Source organism: Callithrix jacchus, chromosome 3, assembly GCF_049354715.1.
Source record: "Callithrix jacchus isolate 240 chromosome 3, calJac240_pri, whole genome shotgun sequence".
In the NCBI taxonomy this organism is placed as follows: Eukaryota; Metazoa; Chordata; class Mammalia; order Primates; family Cebidae; genus Callithrix; species Callithrix jacchus.
Genome location: NC_133504.1, coordinates 98,310,870 through 98,330,479, shown reverse-complemented (window position 1 = coordinate 98,330,479; position 19,610 = coordinate 98,310,870). Strand labels below are relative to the sequence as shown.

Here is a 19,610-nt window from a genome sequence, read left to right as displayed (position 1 = left end):
CTGAACAAGGAGGAGTATGCACCATAATCAATATAACCTGCTGCAGTTGTGTAAATAACCTCAGGTCACATAGAAGAAGATACACAGAAAATACATGAACAAGCTGTCTGTTTGCATAAATATAACCAAGGCACCAATTCCCATTGTATCTGGTCAGCCATTAGAAGTACCCTCCTGAGTCTCAACCTCCCGGTTGTTGCCCTTCCTAGGACCTTTGATAGTTATCTTATTATTAATCTTTGGCCCTTGTTGTTTAACCTCTTGGTAAAGTTTGTGTCTTCTAGATTACAACAATTTCACCTAAAGATGATACTGACACAAAGCTTTCAGTCCATCCCATCTTCTGCCCAGGAAATAAAGACATGCAAGCCTTTAGTCCTCAGAGATCAGGCATCTAGAGATTTTTACTCCTCCAATACTTGGCAGGGTCTATGCCTGTAGACTCATCAGAATACCATGTAAATGAGGACCTCCTCTGCCTCCCCAGAGGCCAACTGCAGACCCTTATGAGAGAATCCTGTCCCAAAAATGAGCATCCACTCTCGGCAGGAAGAAGTTACAGAAGACCAGCCTTTGCCCTTCATCTCCCCTTACAATTATAGGTCCTCTTGTAAGCAGAGGGGGGAATGCTAGGAAGGCAGGAGCCTAGGTGACCCAGAGTGACACCCTTTTAAAATAAACTCCATCTGAAAACTAGTGAGGCATTTACACACATTCTTTTAGGCAAGTATATCCTTATGTAACTGGAAGAAAGAGCAATATTTTAGAATCTGGCTATAGTTTGTAATAATTGGCCAAAGGAAAAAAAGTTCACATTGGTGTAGGAAAAGTACCCTATCAGTCATGGGTAATAATGTGGGATGATGGTTCTGGTCAGTGATTTGATGGAAGAGGTGTAGATAATATTTTATTGTAAGTAATAAAGTAGGAGAAATATTTGGTCTTTTGCTTTTGGGTGAGTGCAACAGTAGTACCATTATTTGGAAGAGAAGATAGAGAAGAAGAATAGGCTTGAATAAGATGAGTGAAAAGAGAGAAAAATTCTGTAAATGGAGATGGCCAGGGAACACTAGGGCAGCAGAATCTAACTCTAAAGTTAATGCTGTTGTCTGTTGATATTGCACTGCACTGTAATCTTTCTATCTTTCCAAAACCATCATCGAAGTCTGTTATCCACTAGGGTCTTGGGTTGGTGGTGCTTTGGGAAATGCCAGAGAGGGAAAGTATAGCAAATCTGCAGTGTCGCAAATGATAGGAGGAAAGCTGGCCATTGGGATAATTAAAAACATAATTCATTGGGAGTTAGAATTCAGACCATGTAAATGTAAACCCCCAGAAATACTCAGAAAGCATGGAGGAAGTATTTTCATGGAGATTTTAGCCATTTTTTTGTGTGGGAGAGGTAGCGAATGAAAGGTGAGGACACAGCCATGGCAAATATATGGATTACATTGGTAAAACAGTTTTTTTTTTCCACCAAAGCCTTTAGTTTTTATTTTAAATTAAATTTTATTATGCTTTTAAGCAGTACTAATGGAGGCTGTTTTCTACGGGTTCTGTCATTTTCTAGGGTTCTGCTATGTGTTAATATGATGTTATTTGTTATCAAAATACTTGCAGAGGGGTTAAGAAAATTTCAAGAAATAAAAAATCTTTCTAATGAGCCACAGGGAAAGCTCTTCATGAAGATTTCATTATAGAAGCTCTGTAGTGTTTGTCCTCATTTCCTGAAATCTCACGTGTATCTGACTGCCCTGGTGCCCTCCTCAAACATTCATGGTGGGAATTATATGAGCAGCCTGGAGAATGTGAATCCCCATGGTCTTGCTCCATGGATCTACTTTCTCTTAAACATCATTCCCCTAAGTTTCTGTCACTTGACTGCAGTTTAGTGGACATTTCTACGTCTCCAGCCAGAACAGCACCAGAATTTCAGGACCAGGGCAATAGAGTCTGATATTAAATTCTCTCTCTTATCTATCTATCTATCTATTATCTATCTATCTATCTATCTATCTATCTATCTATCTATCTATCTATCATCTATCATCTCTCTATCTTCCACAGAACAATTTGTGGGATAGTACTTTTGGAGTGTCATATCTAGAATGGGCCTGGTCCTCCATGCTGATTCTCCTGGGTGATATTTCTGTTAGTTTGAACAGTAATCACACTTTATTACTGTTTCATCTTTTTTTTAAACTCTTAGACTGATTTTATCATGTGTATAAAACATACACCTACATCCCAAGGGTAAAGAATAACTCTCAGAAAATATGTGGTCTAAAACTATACTAAGTAGAGGAAGAGAGGACATTTTAATTGCCACATAATTAACACGAGGTCACCACACAGCTTTCACAAATCTACAAGTCATTCTATTTAGGCTAAATCAAGTTCTCCCTTGGGCCAGCCAGAGCACAGATAATGGAGCAAATTGAATCTTCAGTGACAGATCTCTGATTTCCAGAAAAGAGACTTTGATGTACCCAGTTCTAGTAAATACTCAATTAAATTTTCAGGTAAATGACCTCTGCTCCTGTAGTCTTTATCATGTAGAAGGGAAAGAAGGAGGCTTATTCTGTTTGACAGTTTGATTTGTATAATAGAGGTTGTTTCTGTTATAATTCTTCTTTGATATTTAAATTATCAGCTGAGAGAAAACTTCTGTTTGGTTTTATTTAGTGGGAAGAAACCTACCCTCATTGAGTGCCTCATTAATATCAGGTACTTTGTACACATAATCAGTTTAATCTTAACTGCAACCTCGTAAAGCAGGAATTATGTACTATATTAACAAATAAGGTAACATGTTTACCCTGTTTGATCTTTTCAATGTTTGTTAGGGAAGCAGCGGTTTCATTTAAAATTGGTTTGATTACAAAGTTCATGTTTGCTGTCAAATTGCTGATCTTGAAAGTTTTAGAGTGATGAAATTTGGACTTTGTAGTCTTCCCTCTCTTGCTGTTATCTCTAAACAGAACTTTGGAAAATGGTTCAGTTTTATGTTTGAGAGATTGTTTACATTTGAGAGTATGTACTATTTTTTCTTTTTCTCTTTTTCTTTTGTGGTTCTTTTTTTTTCCTTTTATTGCATTTTAGGTTTTGGGGTACATGTGCAGAACATGCAAGATACTTGCATAGGTACACACATGGCAGTATGTTTTGTTGCCTTCCTCCCCTTCACCCACATTTGGCATTTCTCCCCATGCTACCCCTCCCCAGCTCCCCCCGCCCCCGCTGTCCCTCCCCTATTCCCCACAGTAGACCCCAGAGTGTAGTACTCCCTTCCCTGTGTCCATGTGTTCTCATTGTTCATCACCCACCTATGAGTGAGAATATGCAGTATTTCATTTTCTGTTCTTGAGTCAGTTTGCTGAGAATGATGTTCTCCAGATTCATCCATGTCCATACAAAGGACACCAACTCATCATTTTTGATTGCTGCATAATATTCCATGGTGTATATGTGCCACATTTTCCCAGTCCAGTCTATCATCGATGGGCATTTGGGTTGGTTCCAGGTCTTTGCTATTGTAAACAGTGCTGCAGTGAACATTCGTGTGCATGTGTCCTTATAGTAGAACGATTTATAGTCCTTTGGATATATCCCAGTAATGGGATTGCTGGGTCAAATGGAATTTCTATTTCTTAGTCCTTGAGGAATCGCCACACTGTCTTCCACAACGGTTGAACTAATTTACACTCCCACCAACAGTGTAAAAGTGTTCCTGTTTCTCCACATCCTCTCCAGCATCTGTTGTCTCCAGATATTTTAATGATAACCATTCTAACTGGCATGAGATGGTATCTCAATGTGGTTTTGATTTGCATCCCTCTAATGACCAGTGATGATGAGCATTTTTTCATATGTTTGTTGGCCTCATGTATGTCTTCTTTTGTAAAGTGTCTGTTCATATCCTTTGCCCACTTTTGAATGGGCTTATTTGTTTTTTTCTTGTAAATCTGTTTGAGTTCTTTGTAAATTCTGGATATCAGCCCTTTGTCAGATGGGTAAACTGCAAACATTTTTTCCCATTCTGTTGGTTGCCGATTCACTCTAGTGACTGTTTCTTTTGCCGTGCAGAAGCTGTGGAGTTTGATTAGGTCTCATTTGTCTATTTTGGCTTTTGTTGCCAATGCTTTTGGTGTTTTGGTCATGAAGTCCTTGCCTACTCCTATGTCCTGAATGGTTTTGCCTAGATTTTCTTCTAGGGTTTTTATGGTGTCAGGTCTTATGTTTAAGTCTTTAATCCATCTGGAGTTAATTTTAGTGTAAGGTGTCAGGAAGGGGTCCAGTTTCTGCTTTCTGCACATGGCTAGCCAGTTTTCCCAACACCATTTATTAAACAGGGAATTCTTTCCCCATTGCTTGTTTTTGTAGGGTTTATCAAGGATTGTATGGTTGTAGATATGTTGTGTTGCCTCCAATGCCTCTGTTCTGTTCCATTGGTCTATATCTCTGTTTTGGTACAAGTACCATGCTGTTTTGATTACTGCAGCCTTGTAGTATAGTTTGAAGTCCGGTAGTGTGATGCCTCACGCTGTGTTCTTTTTGCTTAGAATTGACTTGGCTATGCGGGCTCTCTTTTGGTTCCATATGAAGTTCAAGGTGCTTTTTCCAGTTCTGTGAAGAAAGTCAATGGTAGCTTGATGGGGACAGCGTTGATTCTGTAAATTACTTTGGGCAGTATAGCCATTTTCATGATATTAATTCTTCCTAACCGTGAACATGGAATGTTTCACCATCTGTTTGTGTCCTCTCTTATTTCGTTGAGAAGTGGTTTGTAGTTTTCCTTGAAGAGGTCCCTTACGTTCCTTGTAAGTTGTATTCCTAGGTATTTTATTCTCTTTGTAGCAATTGTGAATGGCAGTTCATTCTTGATTTGGCTCTCCTTAAGTCTGTTTTTAGTGTATAGTTATGCATGTGATTTTTGCACATTGATTTTATATCCTGAGACTTTGCCGAAGTTGCTTATTAGTTTCAGGAGTTTTTGGGCTGAGGTGATAGGGTTTTCTAGATATACTATCATGTCGTCTGCAAATAGAGGCAATTTGGCTTCCTCCTTTCCTATTTGAATACCCTTTATTTCTTGTTCTTGCCCGATTGCTCTGGCTAGAACTTCCAGTACTATATTGAATAGGAGTGGTGAGAGAGGGCATCCTTATCTAGTGCCGGATTTCAAAGGGAATGCTTCCAGTTTTTGCCCATTCAGTATGATATTGGCTGTTGGTTTGTCATAAATAGCTTTTATTATTTTGAGATACGTTCCATCAATAGCGAGTTTATTAAGGGTTTTTAGCATAAAGGGCTGTTGAATTTTGTCAAAGGCCTTCTCTGCGCCAATTCAGATAATCATGTGGTTTTCATTTTTGGTTCTGATTATGTGGTGAATTACGTTTATAGACTTGTGTATGTTGAACCAGCCTTGCATCCCCGGGATGAATCCTACTTGATCATGATGTATAAGCTTTTTGATGTGCTGTTGCAATCAGCTTGCCAGCATTTTATTGAAGATTTTTGCGTCTATGTTCATCATGGATATTGGCCTGAAGTTTTCTTTTCTTGTTGAGTCTCTGCCGGGTTTTGGTATCAGGATGATGTTGGTCTCATAAAATGAATTAGGAAGGATTCCCTCTTTTTGAATTATTTGGAATAGTTTCAGAAGGAATGGTACCAGCTCCTCTTTGTGTGTCTGGTAGAATTCGGCTGTGACCCCATCTGGACCTGGGCTTTTTTTGTGTGGTAGGCTCTTAATTGCTGCCTCGACTTCAGACCTTGTTATTGGTCTATTCATAGTTTCAGCTTCCTCCTGGTTTAGGCTTGGGAGGACACAGGAGTCCAGGAATTTATCCATTTCTTCCAGGTTTACTAGTTTATGTGCATAGAGTTGTTTGTAATATTCTCTGATGAAGGTTTGAATTTCTGTGGAATCTGTGATGATTTCCCCTTTATCATTTTTATTGCATCTATTTGGTTGTTCTCTCTTTTCTTTTTTATCAGTCTGGCTAGTGGTCTGTTTATTTTGTTGACTCTTTCAAAAAACCAGCTCTTGCATTTATTGATTTTTTGAAGGGTTTTTTGTGTCTCTATCTCCTTCAGTTCTGCGCTGATCTTAGTTATTTCTTGTCTTCTGCTAGGTTTTGAGTTTTTCTGATCTTGCTCCTCTAGCTCTTTCAATTTTGATGATAGGGTGTCAATTTTGGATCTCTCCACTCTTTTCATATGGGCACTTATTGATATATATTTTCCTCTAGAGACTGCTTTAAATGTGTTCCAGAGATTCTGGTATGTTGTGTCTTCATTCTCATTGGTTTCGAAGAACTTCTTTATTTCTGCCTTCATTTCATTGTTTATCCAGTCAACATTCAAGAGCCAGTTTTTCAGTTTCCATGAAGCTGTGTGGTTCTGAGTTAGTTTCTGAATTCTGAGTTCTAACTTGATTGCACTATGGTCTGAGAGACTGTTTGTTATGATTTCAGTTGTTTTGCATTTGCTGAGGAGTGCTTTACTTTCAATTATGTGGTCAATTTTAGAGTAGGTGTGATGTGGTGCTGAGAAGAATGTATATTCTGTGGATTTGGGGTGGAGAGTTCTGTAAATGTCTATCAGGTTTGCTTGTTCCAGGTCTGAGTTCAAGCCCTGGATATCCTTGTGAATTTTCTGTCTGGTTGATCTGTCCAATATTGACAGTGGAGTGTTAAGGTCTCCCACTATTATTGTGGGGGAGTCTAAGTCTCTTTGTAAGTCATTAAGAACTTGCCTTATATATCTGGGTGCTCCTGTATTGGGTCCATATATATTTAGTATCATTAGCTCTTCTTGTTTTATTGATCCTTTTATCATTATGTAATGTCTTTCTTTGTCTCTTTTGATCTTTGTTGCTTTAAAGTCTATTTTATAAGAGACGAGAATTGCAACTCCTGCTTTTTTTTGCTCTCCATTTGCTTGGTAAATCTTCCTCCATTTCTATATTTTCAGCCTTTGTGTATCCTTACATGCGGGATGGGTTTCCTGGATACAGCACACTGATGGGTTTTGGCTTTTTATTCAATTTGCCAGTCTGTGTCTTTTGATTGGTGCATTTAGCCCATTTACATTTAGCGTTAGTATTGTTATGTGTGAATTTGATACTGCCATTTTGATGCTAGCTGGCTCTATTGTCTGTTAGTTGATGCAGATTCTTCATTTTGTTGATGCTGTTTAGCATTTGGTATGTTTTTGGAGTGTCTGGTACTAGTTTTTCCTTTCTATGTGTAGTGCCTCTTTCAGGAGCTCTTGTAAAGCAGGCCTGGTGGTGACAAAATCTCTGAGTACTTGCTTGTTTGCAAAGGATTTTATTTTTCCTTCACTTATGAAGCTCAGTTTGGCTGGATATGAAATTCTGGGTTAAAAGTTCTTTTCTTTAATGATGTTGAATATTGGCCCCCACTCTCTTCTGGCTTGTAGGGTTTCTGCTGAGAGATCTGCTGCGAGTCTGATGGACTTCCCTTTGTGGGTGACCCGACCTTTCTCTCTGGCTGCCCTTAACATTTTCTCCTTCATTTCAACCCTGGTGAATCTGACGATTATGTGCCTTGGGGTTGCTCTTCTTGCTGAATACCTTTGTGGTGTTCTCTGTATTTCCTGGACTTAGATATTGGCCTGCCTTGCTAGATTGGGGAAGTTTTCCTGGATAATATCCTGAAGAGTATTTTCCAGCTTGGATTCATTCTCTTTGTCACATTCTGGTACACCTATCAAACGTAGATTAGGTCTCTTCACATAGTCCCACATTTCTTGAAGACTTTGTTCATTCCTTTTTGCACTATTTTCTCTAATCTTGGTTTCTTGTTTTATTTCATTGAGTTGATCTTCGACTTCTGATATCCTTTCTTCTGCTTGGTCAGTTTGGCTGTTGAAACTTGTGCATGCTTCACAAAGTTCTCGTGTTGTGTTTTTCAGCTCCTTCAATTCATTCATATTCCTCTCTAAGTTGTCCATTCTTGTTATCATTTCCTCAAGTCTTTTTTCAACGTTCTTAGTTTCTTTGCATTTATTTAGAACATGTTCTTTTAGCTCATGTAAGTTTCTCATTACCCACCTTCTGAAGCCTGATTCCATCATTTCATTGCACTCATTCTCCATGCAGCTTTGTTCCCTTGCTGATGAGGAGTTTTGGTCCTTTGTAGGAGGTGAGGTGTTCTGGTTTCGGGTGTTTTCCTCCTTTTTGCTCTGGTTTCTTCCCATCTTTGTGGATTTATCTACCTGTTGCTGACTTTTCAATTGGGTCTGTGAGTGGACGCCCAGATTGTTGATGATGAAGTATTTCTGTTTCTTAGTTTTCCTTCTAACAGTCTAGCCCCTCTGCTGCAAGACTGCTGAGGTCCACTCCAGGCCTTGCTTCTCTGGGGTACACCTGTAGGAGCTGCGGAACAGTGAGGGATGCTACCAGTTTCTTCTTCTGCTATCTTTGTCCCAGACTGATGCCCACCAAATGTCAGTCTGATCAGTCCTTTTTGAGGTGACTCTTTAAATATACGGGGGTCAGGGAGCTACTTGAGGAGACGGTCTGTACTTTATAGGAGCTCAAGTGCTGAGCTGTGAGCTCCATTGTTTATTCAGGGCTGCTAGGCAGGTACGTTTAAGTCTGCTGCAGCAGAACTCATAAAACCCCTTTTTTCCCTCAGATGCTCTGTCTCTGGGAGTTAGGGCTTTATTTATGAGTATCCGTTGCACTGTCCTGCCCAGCTAGGAGGCAGTCTAGTCACTACTTGCCTGCCGAGGCTCTGCCCTGCTGCCATGGGGTCCGCCCTGTTGCCGTGGGCTCTGCCCTGCTGCTGTGCGCTCTGCCCTGTTGCCATGGGCTCTGCCTTGCTGTCATGGGCTCCGCCCTGTTGCCGTGGGCTCCACCCTGCTGCCGAGTGTAATTCCCTGTAGTCCTGTTTATATGGGTTTGGTTAGAACTGATGTGGTGATGGTGGTCCACCTCTGTATTGGCAGACTCTCTTTGTTATGGCAGGTTGCCTTGGAAATGGCAGGCTGCCTCAGCAATGTGATAGTACCTCAGTAGGGACGGAATGCCTCGGTAATGGCAGATGCCCCTCCCCCACTGAGCTGCACCATCCTGCGTTCAGCTATGCCCGCCATGAAACTCTCAACCCTGAGCATTTTGAATTGCCGTTTTGCTTGTCCCTGTGGGGGTGGGACCCGCCGAGCCTGATCACCTGGCTCCCTGCCTCAGAGCCCTTTTTTTTTTTTTTTAAGTTGAACAGTTGACTCTCTCCCAGGTGTTTCAGTCGCCTGCTGAAAGGGCACTGGGATCTGTGTGATTTCCCATGCAGTGACCCACTGCGCTGGCTCAAACGTCACTTCCCAGGAATCTCCTGGCCTCGTTCACTGTCCAAGTCCTGTTTAATCAAATGAATATGCTAATCTGCCCTCCCAAATCTCAAATTGCTGGTTTAACAGGGCACTCAGACCAGTGCGTTTTGTGCAGAGTGCCGCTGTGCTGCGGCACTGGCCGAAACAGCCGCACCCACTGAAACAGCTGCGCTGGCATCCCGTGTCTCTCCTACACCTGGGAATTTCCCTGTTCTGTGGGCAACAAAGATCCATCTGGAAATGCGACGTGCACTCACCCTCTGTGCCTTCACTGAGAGCTCCAATCCTGAGTTTCTCCTACAGCACCATCTTCCCCTGCTCCCTGAGAGTATGTACTTTTATTGTTGTAAAGTGAATAGTTACTCTATGGGATTACCACTCTAGGTCATAGTTAGAATGCAGGAAAATATTTTTTCATCATTAGGTGAGTATCTGTAAGGCAACAATTCATACTAATATAATTATTTTAGTATTGAGATACCTGGCAAATATAACTTTTCTGTTACTCAGATTTTATCTTAAACATCACCTCGTCAAGGTTGGCCTCCCTAAATCTCTAAGACTAGGTCAGGGACCCTTGTGTTAACAAGCCACCTATACGTTTCCTTCATAGTACTTTACACTTTCATTAATACTTTCAAAATTTGTTAGGCTCACTTTTATCTCAGTTTCATCTTGTGATTTCTCTAGGGCAAATTTAGCATGCAAGATTGAAGTGCACTTTCAGAATAACAGAGAAACATTCACAGAATGGACCCGAGCTCCCCTGAGGCAGGGTCAACATAATGGGTTACTCCTCAAGAAGGTGAAGGTCAGAGACTGGAAGATAATGCAGAAAGAGACACTGAGTTGTCAAACATTGCATATATTTTATTGAATATTAATAAAATACAAAATGAATAATTATAGCTCAAACATCTTCACATTCTGCTAATGGTAGAAGCAAAGCACAGTCATCAGACCAAATATCAAAAACCTAAAAGCCAGAGAACATAGCTCTAAAGACAATGAATGCCATATTTTCTAAAAGGCTTAGTATAAATATAAAGATATTTAAGTATTTTATACACACACATTACTATTTTAGTATTTACAGTTTACCTTAGGACTCTACTTTCAGAGTTTATTTTTATAGTTTGTTACAGTTTACCTCAATAACGATAAAACCTGCTTTCCTATCTAAAATAAGTCCACCTTTTCACTCTGGCTTGGAACAGCCAATAATCTTTTTCTAATATTTGCCACAATGTGTAATTATCTATTATTTGTGTGTTTATGTGTTTAATGTTGATTCCCCTTATGAGGCTGTAAGCTCTGTGAAAGTAAGGACTATGTCTGTTCTGTTCAAATCATGTACACAGTGCCTGCCTACCAATAATGCTGATGTACAGTCATTTTATAGACTACTTGTTTACTGAATGTTGAGTGACTAGGGTCAAGAACATCTGCACACTGAGCCAGCTTGAAATAATGAGAGGATAAATTTGGCCTCTGTAGCATGAACATTAATATTGCTCAAAAACCTTTCTTGTTAAAAACCTTTTCCTTTAATGTTTTTTTAATTAGTTGTTTTTTTTAATTGTAATTATCTGCATATAGTCATTGTATGTTTTGCAGATCCATGGATGATTCTGGGTTTAGTTCTTTGTGAGAGTGCCAGAAACTCCCAGAGACTGACTCTATGCATATAGACAGGCCACTGGAGAGAATGTCTACTGGGTTGCTGAAGACAATTGCTACTGAGGATGGATCAAAGCTCAGGAAGGAACAATTCAGTACCAAAAGAGGGAATGGAGCCCTTCTGGAAAACACACATAAGGTACCTCAAGACTTGTAAATGCTAGATAAAAGTAGCATGCTGTTGGAGAGTTTTAAAGTCCTAATTTTTTAGTTATTTGTTTTTAAAAATTACATAAGTAGCACATTTGTTATAGATGTATTTAGGGTGGTTTTAATTCATATTTCCCCAGGTAAATAACTGTGTACAATTGTCTTTTGATAATGGCCAGCAGGCCTTTACATTCTTCAGGTTTCCTCTTCCAGATATATGTACTATCTCTTGGTCTACCTATGGCACTCTAGATATCAGGATACCATGAAAAAAAATCTCGGATATTGGAAAGGGCACATTTTTTTTGACATCATCAGGGTGCTCAATGCAAACCATGGTTGAACACTTGAAGATGTCAAGTAGCTGCTTGAAGCTCCTGATGAAGAGTTACACAGCACCATGTTCTGCCAGTAGTCATAGGCATTTGGATTTTCTCTCTTCAGATTTAGCTTCTTCTCCCTTTGTCAAACTGCCTGGACAGAGCTGCAATTGCTTCCTTGTCGTAGAGTCTGTCCACTGGCCTCAACTTTCTACTTGTTGTCTCACCAGAGATAATATGAGTTACAGTCTCTCCAAAGATGCTAGATGTCTAGAATCATTCAGAATGTTCCCTGGAACATAATACAAATAGAGCACCAGCTGATTCCCCCCAGGACTCAGATGATACCTATTCATATATTTTCCATTCAATTTGCAGCAAATCTCTGTTAGGACAGTCTTTCTCAAGTGATCCAGAGTGAAGGATTACATTTTGTTTGTTTTTATTTTCAGTGTATTGTGGACTGGTACTTTGTGTAAAATATAATGAAATATAATAAAATTCGTTCTTAGAAATGTAAAATGGTCAATAAAAACAGACATACAAAGTACAAACCCCATTTTTTATTAGTAGATTCAAAAGATAAAATTACTCTGCCAATGTGCTGTAGTAGTTTCTTTTTTGACATTTAAAATTCAAATTAAACTTAATTTAAATCAGAAGCACAATTCTAAATTGCATTTAGTCAATATCCCTTTTATAACCTTGTTATAAAAATCAGAAGGAATATTTGTAAGTAAAGCAGATATCTCTATAGGTTAATGAGGCCAGATTTGACTTTGGATTTTGTTCTTTAAACAGATTCTATAAGATAGAGGAAAAAATAGGTTATTTATAGAGAACAGTATCTACCTGTGTACTCAGAGGTATAAATTTCTTGATGGAAATGACTTCAGTATATGGTGGAATCTCAGAAGCAATTTTCAAAGAGCTTAGTTTTATTTTCTTGGATCTTAAGAATATCTAAAATCCTTTTTCATCCTCAATTTTGGGAGCCAAATAATACTTTAAATGTTCCATATCCAGCAATTTTATACTCTACAGCAAGAGGTGCATCTGCAGACATACTGTGTGTTACCAGAAGAGAGAGTGGAGTACCTTTATAAAGAAATTCAAGTATCTTAGTGCAAAAGTTAGCTGAATTGGCTCATTCGTCATTATGGCAACAGCTTCCTCTTCTTTATTGTCATTACTTGTTTGTGACAATGTTTCCATTTCCACCTTCTCCATCTGCAGAAAATTTCACTCCATCTTTTGCACAAGATATTATCGTATGTTCTCCAATATGACTGAGATCTTGGCATATATGAACAAATTCAGCAGAATACATCTTTACTACACAGCTGTACTCTTGTTCTGGAATTTCAAATTGCTCGACATCTAAAATCATTAACTTCATAGTCTAAAAGTTCTCTCGATTTAGTTCTTCAAATTATAGTACCAAGAGGTCCATGGCACCTTCAGCCCTCCATGTAATGAAGTCTTCATTGCCATCATCATATTTTAGCATTTTCAACATGTTGGTGAGGCTCATGCTCATGGCTAGGTTGTGTTCACAGCGGTATGTGTTGAAGCCTGGGCACTCAGGGTGAGTTGCACCAAGGAAATGTGTGATACTTTCATGCTGTGTAGGTTCACCTGATTGAACTGTTGTTCCAGCAGACCTCTCTCTCACTTTGAATAGGGATGACTGTACGACTAATAAGATGTTGTGGTGATGATGGTGTGTGACATCTAAGGCAGGGTCATAAAATACGTTGTGACTTCTTCTCACTGTTTCTGGGAGAAGTCAGCTTTCATATCCCAAAGACAGTCAAGCAGCACTATGAAGAGGTCCAGGTAAAACTGAAGATCTTTACAAACAGCCAGTACTAATCTGCCAACCAAATGAGGGACTTTGGAAAACAGATCCTCTGGCCTCAGGTAAGCCTTCAAAGACTTCAGTCCCAGTCAACCTTTTCACTGCCACCTCATGGTAAACCCTGCACTAGTACCATTGAGCTAAGCTGCTCCTGAATTCCTGACTCACAGAAACTGTGAGAGAATAAATGTGGTTATTATGACACAGTAAGTTTTTGAGGTAATCTGTTATGTACCAATAGATAACAAATACAGCCACTACATAAATCAATACATAACTTCCATCTGCTTGATAGGTGTTATGATAGAAGTAGAATACAGGTGTAGTAAAGACAGCGAATCTGAAGTAGTAACCTGCTGTCTGGGTCTGTTTTGTGCTGCTATAATGCAATTTCACAGACTGGGTAATTTATAAAGAACAGAAATTTATTCTCTCACAGTAAAAAAGGCTGACAAGTCTAAAATCAAGGCCCGGTCAGGTTAGGGTTCAGTTTCTCTGCTTTCAAGATGGTGCCTTGAACACTGCATCCTTTGGAGAGGAGAAACATTGCATCCTCACATGGCAGAGAGCAGGAGAGGAAAGGAGACAAATGGAAATTAGGCTCACCATTTTATAATAGCATTAATTAATTCATGAAGGTGAAGTCCTCATGAACTAAATACCTCCTTTTAGGTTCTATCTTCCAACACTGTTGCTTTGGAGATCAGGTTTTCAACAAGTTAGCTGAACTGGCTCATTCATTTTTACAGCAACAGCCTCTTCTTTATTGTCATTATTTGTTTGTAACAATGTTTTTCCATTTCCAAGTTTTCCACTTGCAGAAATTTCCCTCCCTTTTTTGCACAGGAAATTATAATTTGGGGGACACATTCAAACTATAACATCTATCAAATTAGTAACTCTACCAACGCAAGGCTACAATGCAAGTTTTCATATTTTCCACAAGCCTGCTATAAATTATTTGCTGATTACAAAATAATCAACAAAATACAAGTATTTATTCCTTTGTACATGGAAGCAACCGAACACTTTTTTCTTTGGTATGAAGGTCTACAAGTGAGAACAATCTATATTTGTCTTCCTAGTTAAGTACAACTTTAACTAAGGGGCTGAACTCTTGAATTCATGTTTCTCTTTATTTTTTTTAATGTTGAGAAAGTAACCAATAATACATGTGGTCAAATAAAACGCTCTGAATTAAATATTTCGGCCTGGCACGGTGGCTCACACCTAATCCCAGCACTTTGGGAGGCTGAGGCAGGTGGATCACAAGGTCAAGAGATGGAGACCATCCTGGTCAACATGGTAAAACCCTGTCTCTATTACAAATACAAAAATTAGCTGGACATGGTGGCACATGCCTGTAGTCCCAGCTACTTGGGAGGCTGAGGCAGGAGAATTGCTTGAACCCAGGAGGCGGAGGTTGCAGTGAGCCAAGATCACGCCATTGCACTCCAGCCTGGGTAACAAGAACGAAACTCCATCTCAAAAAAAAAATTTCAAAGATTTTTAATTCATTGATCCTCTCCTTCCCTAACCCCCAATAAAGTTTTTAGTAAAGTGGGATGCCTCCTCATTCACAGAATGGAGGACCCATGCTAGCATTTGGGTTACGTTGGTATCAATGTCAGCTCAGACTCGGCATCTGAGAGTTCTTTAAAGATATGGGTATCTGGCCAGGTGTGGTAGTGTAGGCCTATAATCCCAGCACTTTGGGAGGCTAATTTGGGAATATTGCTTAAGACTAGGGGTTCAAGACCAGGCTGGTTTGAGCCTGGTCTACAAAATCCTGCTTCTACCAAAAAAAAAAAAAAAAAAAAATTAGCCAGGCTTTGTAGCAAGTGCCTGTAACCCCAGCTACTCGGGAAGCTGAGGTGGAAGGATTGCTTGAGCCTGGGAGTTTGAGGTTGCAGTGAGCTATGAATGTGCTACTGCACTCTAGCCTCGGTGATAGAGTGAGACCCTATCTCAAAACAAACAAACATTTTCTCTTTCCCCATGTATAGCAATACTGGTTTATCAATCTAGGGAAGGTCTGAAGGAATTGATGGTGTATACAATTACTGTGATAATTGTAGGTCCTCTGCAGAAAGAACCCAACTGCAGAGGGCCTAGACTTGCTTCTATAGATGGGCTCTGGATTTGAGAACTGGCTTAGGTTTGGAAACTAGATAGAGAGATTATAATTTTCTATTGTGGCAGCTGACATCAGCCTTTGGCTCACCCATTATTGATCTTTTTTTTTTTGGGGTATGTAGGTCAGGTATTACCCTCATATCTTAGCCCTAGGTACATGATGATCTTTTTCATTATTCCTTTTTTTTTTTTTTTGAGATGGAGTTTCACTCTTGTTGCCTAGGCTGGAGTGCAATGGCACAATCTTGCCTCACCGCAGCCTCGCCTTTCTGGTTCAAGCAATTCTCCTGCCTCAGCCTCCTAAAGATGGGATTACAGGTGTCCACCACCACATCATGATCTATTAACCATCACTACAGATCCCTGTATGCCACAGCCCCCTGGTTTCCATTCAACCTTTGTTATCTATTTAAATAATTACATCTATCTTTCTCTTGTTAGGTAAGTGGTACCTCCTGGCCTCTGCTGTTTCAGAATCCTATCATCCCTGAATCCTAGGGGCTTACCTACCATTATCCCTGGTATACAAAGCATAGACACTGCCAAGCCTCTTAATGAGGCCAGTGCCTTCATCCCCAGCCTTTGGACCACTTTACATTTCTTATTGCTTTAGTAAAAAAAGTGTCCCCTTTTGATTCTCTTGAGAAACAGTCATCTTCCGGATTTTGAGGTCTTATAGGATAGATCGTTGAACAGTCCTACCTCTCTGAGCCTCTAGACTTCTTCCTTAGCACTCTTCCAAAGCAGTTCTGGCATCTTCACCTGATTTGTTGTAGGCCACAGTTTTCCCCCCACCCCCAATTTTAAAGGAGCTATCTGAGTAGCACAGAACTGATTCCAGATGTCTTTCTTGGGGTACTACCTCCTCAGTTGCAGGAGATGGCCCTGATTTCAACAACCTCTCCCTTATATTCTGCTCCCCTGGCTCAGCATGCTCATGATTGATATCTAATATGCTTTTTCAATTCCTGCAGGTACATATGAGCTGGGTCCTATGGTGATTTTTTGGTGAATGATTTTTCTAGTCAAGCGGAGATTTGATTGTTGACCTTATTTACTGGCCTAGAAACCATGTGGGTATATAAGGACATACCTTGAGAAGGATAGCCTCATCTTTTATTTAAATGTTTTTTGTTTTTAATTTTTAATAGGTGCATATTAGGTATACATATTTAAGGGGTACATGAGATATTTTGATACAGACATACAATGTGCAATAGTCACCTCAAGCGTTTGTCATTTCTTTGTGTTAGGAACATTCACACTCCACTCTTTTAGTTATTTTAAAATATGCAATAAGTATTGTTGACTATCCTGTTGTGGTTTCAAATACTAGACTTACTCATTTTATCTAACTATATTTTTGAGCCTATTAACCACCTTGGCATCCTCTGCTACCCTTTCCCACTACTCTACTTCCATGAGTTTAATTGATTTAGTTTTTACCTGCCATGAATCAGTGAGTACCTGTGAAATTTGTCTGTTTTGGGCCTGGCTTATGTCACTGAACATAATGTCTTCCAGTTTTATCTATGTTGTTGCAAATGACAAGACTTAATTTTTTTTATGACTAACTAGTACTCCATTATATATATGTACCCATTTTCTTTATCCATTCATCTATTGATGGACACTTGGGTTGATTTCTAACTTTGGCTATATTGAATAGTGCTGTGATAAAAATGGCAGAGCAGGTATCTCTGGATATATTGACTTCCTTTCTTTTGTATATATTCCTAGCAGTGGGATTGTTGGATCATATGGTAGTTCCGTTTTTAGTTTTTTGAGGAACCTCCACACTGTTCTCTATAGTGACTGTACTAATTTACATTGCCACCAACAATGAACAAGGGTTTCTCTTTTTCTACATCCTCACCAGAATTTGCTATTGCCTGTCCTTTGGATAAAAGCAATCTCATTGAGGTGAGATGATATCTCATTGTACCTTTGATTTGCATTTTTCTGATAATTAATGAGGTTGAGCACCTTTTTATATACCTGTTGGCAATCTTTATGTGCTATTTTAAGAAATGTCTATGCAGACCTTTTGATTATTTTAGTTTTTTAATTTCTAGTTTTTAAAAATATATTTTTATTTCAACAGCTTTTGGGGTACAAGTTGTTTTTGGTTACATGAATGAATTATATAGTAGTGAATCCTTTTTTTTAATGAGAGCAAGTTTATTAAGAGAATAAATGAATAAAAGAATAAGAACATGGGCTGTTCAATGGAGTATACTTATAGTTATTTCTTGATTGTATGCTAAACAAGGGGTGGATTTTTCATGAACTTCCTGAGAAAAAAGTGAGAAACTCCTGAAACTGAGGGTTTCTCCCTTTTTTAGACCATATAAAGATAACTTTCTGATGTTGCCATGACTTTGTAAACTATCATGGGACTGATGGGAGTGTCTTTTTAGCATGCTAATTGTTCAGTAGAAAGTCCCGCCATCTTTCCCCCAGGTTTCTTGCCCCCACCCTCCCCCCAGGCTTCCTGCTGCCCTGAGAAAAGCCCGCCAAGCCTGCTCTGTTCTGCCCAGCAACAACAAGCAGCCAATCATCGCAGCAGGAAAGCCTGCCAAGCCTCGACCTATCCTGAACCGACACATAACCCTCTGAGCTACCTCAGCAGTCCGCCCAGAAACGGACAGCCTATCCTAAGCTCCTACGACACTCCGCCAGCCCTGTGTCCATGCCCCGTCCACCCCCCCTATAAAACCCTCCTACCCCAGCTGCGCAGTTGCAGCCAGCCCCCGATCTCCTTCCTTTCCTGGCCTGCCCGCTGGTCCCAATAAACCTGAACTCGGCTTCCAACTCTTGCTCGGGCTGTTACTTGGGATCGGGTACCGGGCAGGGGTCTACAAGGGGGTGGCACATTTGGTGCCGAAACCCGGGACGGAGGGTCGCTAGCCCCCCTAGCGATCCCCTCCCTCCAGCGACCTCCCCAGCCCTCCTCCAATTCGGCCTCAGCACTCCGGACCAGGTAAGTCCTGTTTCTTACCTTCTCCTTCCATGGTGCGTGTGGCAAAGGCCCTTCCTCTCAGTCCCAATCCACGGATCCCTCGCCAAGCGCCGGCCGGCCCAAGCAGGATCCCCCAACCAGGCTCCAGGAGCCTTGGGTCGTCAGACAAGGGACGCCTTCTCTGACCCACCCAATCCAAAACCATTAAATAGGAATGATCAGACAGAGGACGCATTCTCTGGTCTTTCCTATCCACCTTCCTCTGGGGAAGCTGGTGGGTTGGAGGGACGCCTCCCCCCACAATACCCCAGCCCACTCGGATACTGTTCCGAGCTCGGATACTGTTCCAAGACCACCCTCGGCTGGCAGGAACCCTTTGCCGCACGCATCATGGGGAACGTGGAGTCCAAAATTCCAAAAAACACCCCACTAGGTTGTTTACTTCTCAATTTTACCTGTTTGGGCTACTCCCAAACCCTTAGGTGGAAAAAGCTTATCTTCGTCTCCCAGGTGGCCTGGCCCCAGTATCAGCTCGATAACAGGTCGCATTGGCCTCCCACCGGCACTTTTGATTTCAATGTGCTCCACGACCTAGATAACTTCTGCCGCCGAACTGGCAAAGATAAGGAAGTGCCTTATGTTCAGGCTTTCTGGGACCTGCATTCCCACCCTGACCTCTGTTCCACTTGTTCTACTCACCAGGTCCTCCTAGCCCAAACCACCCTACCCCAGACCCCTACCTCCCCGACCAAACCACCTCCGTATATCATGCAAGAAGAGATGCCTGACCATTTGTCTTCCCCCTTTGTTCCCACTCCGGAAGTCCCCGACCCACCTAACCCCCCTCCCTCTGTGCCTCCTCCTGCTGTGCCTCCTTCCTCCTCTCCGCCTATGCCTTCCGCCACTCCCCCGACCGCTCCTCCTTCCATCTGCCCTCCCCCTTCTTCCCCCGTGGCGGCCCATACCCGTACCAAGACTTCAGCGCCTCCCTCTGTCATAGCACCCCTACGGGAAGTAGCCGGGGCGGAGGGCCTTGTTCGGGTCCATGTCCCTTTTTCTCTCCAAGACCTAGCTCAAATTGAGCGCTGTCTTGGGTCCTTCTTGGCAGACACCTCCACTTACATTAAGGAGTTTCAGT

The 19,610-nt window shown here is 40.9% G+C and overlaps 1 pseudogene; it reads right to left on the bottom strand.

The window, feature by feature from the left end:
• Positions 1 to 12,476: 12,476 nt before the first annotated feature.
• LOC100401469 (proliferating cell nuclear antigen pseudogene) lies at positions 12,477 to 18,707 on the bottom strand (annotated as a pseudogene).
• Between the last annotated feature and the right edge of the window lie 903 nt (positions 18,708 to 19,610).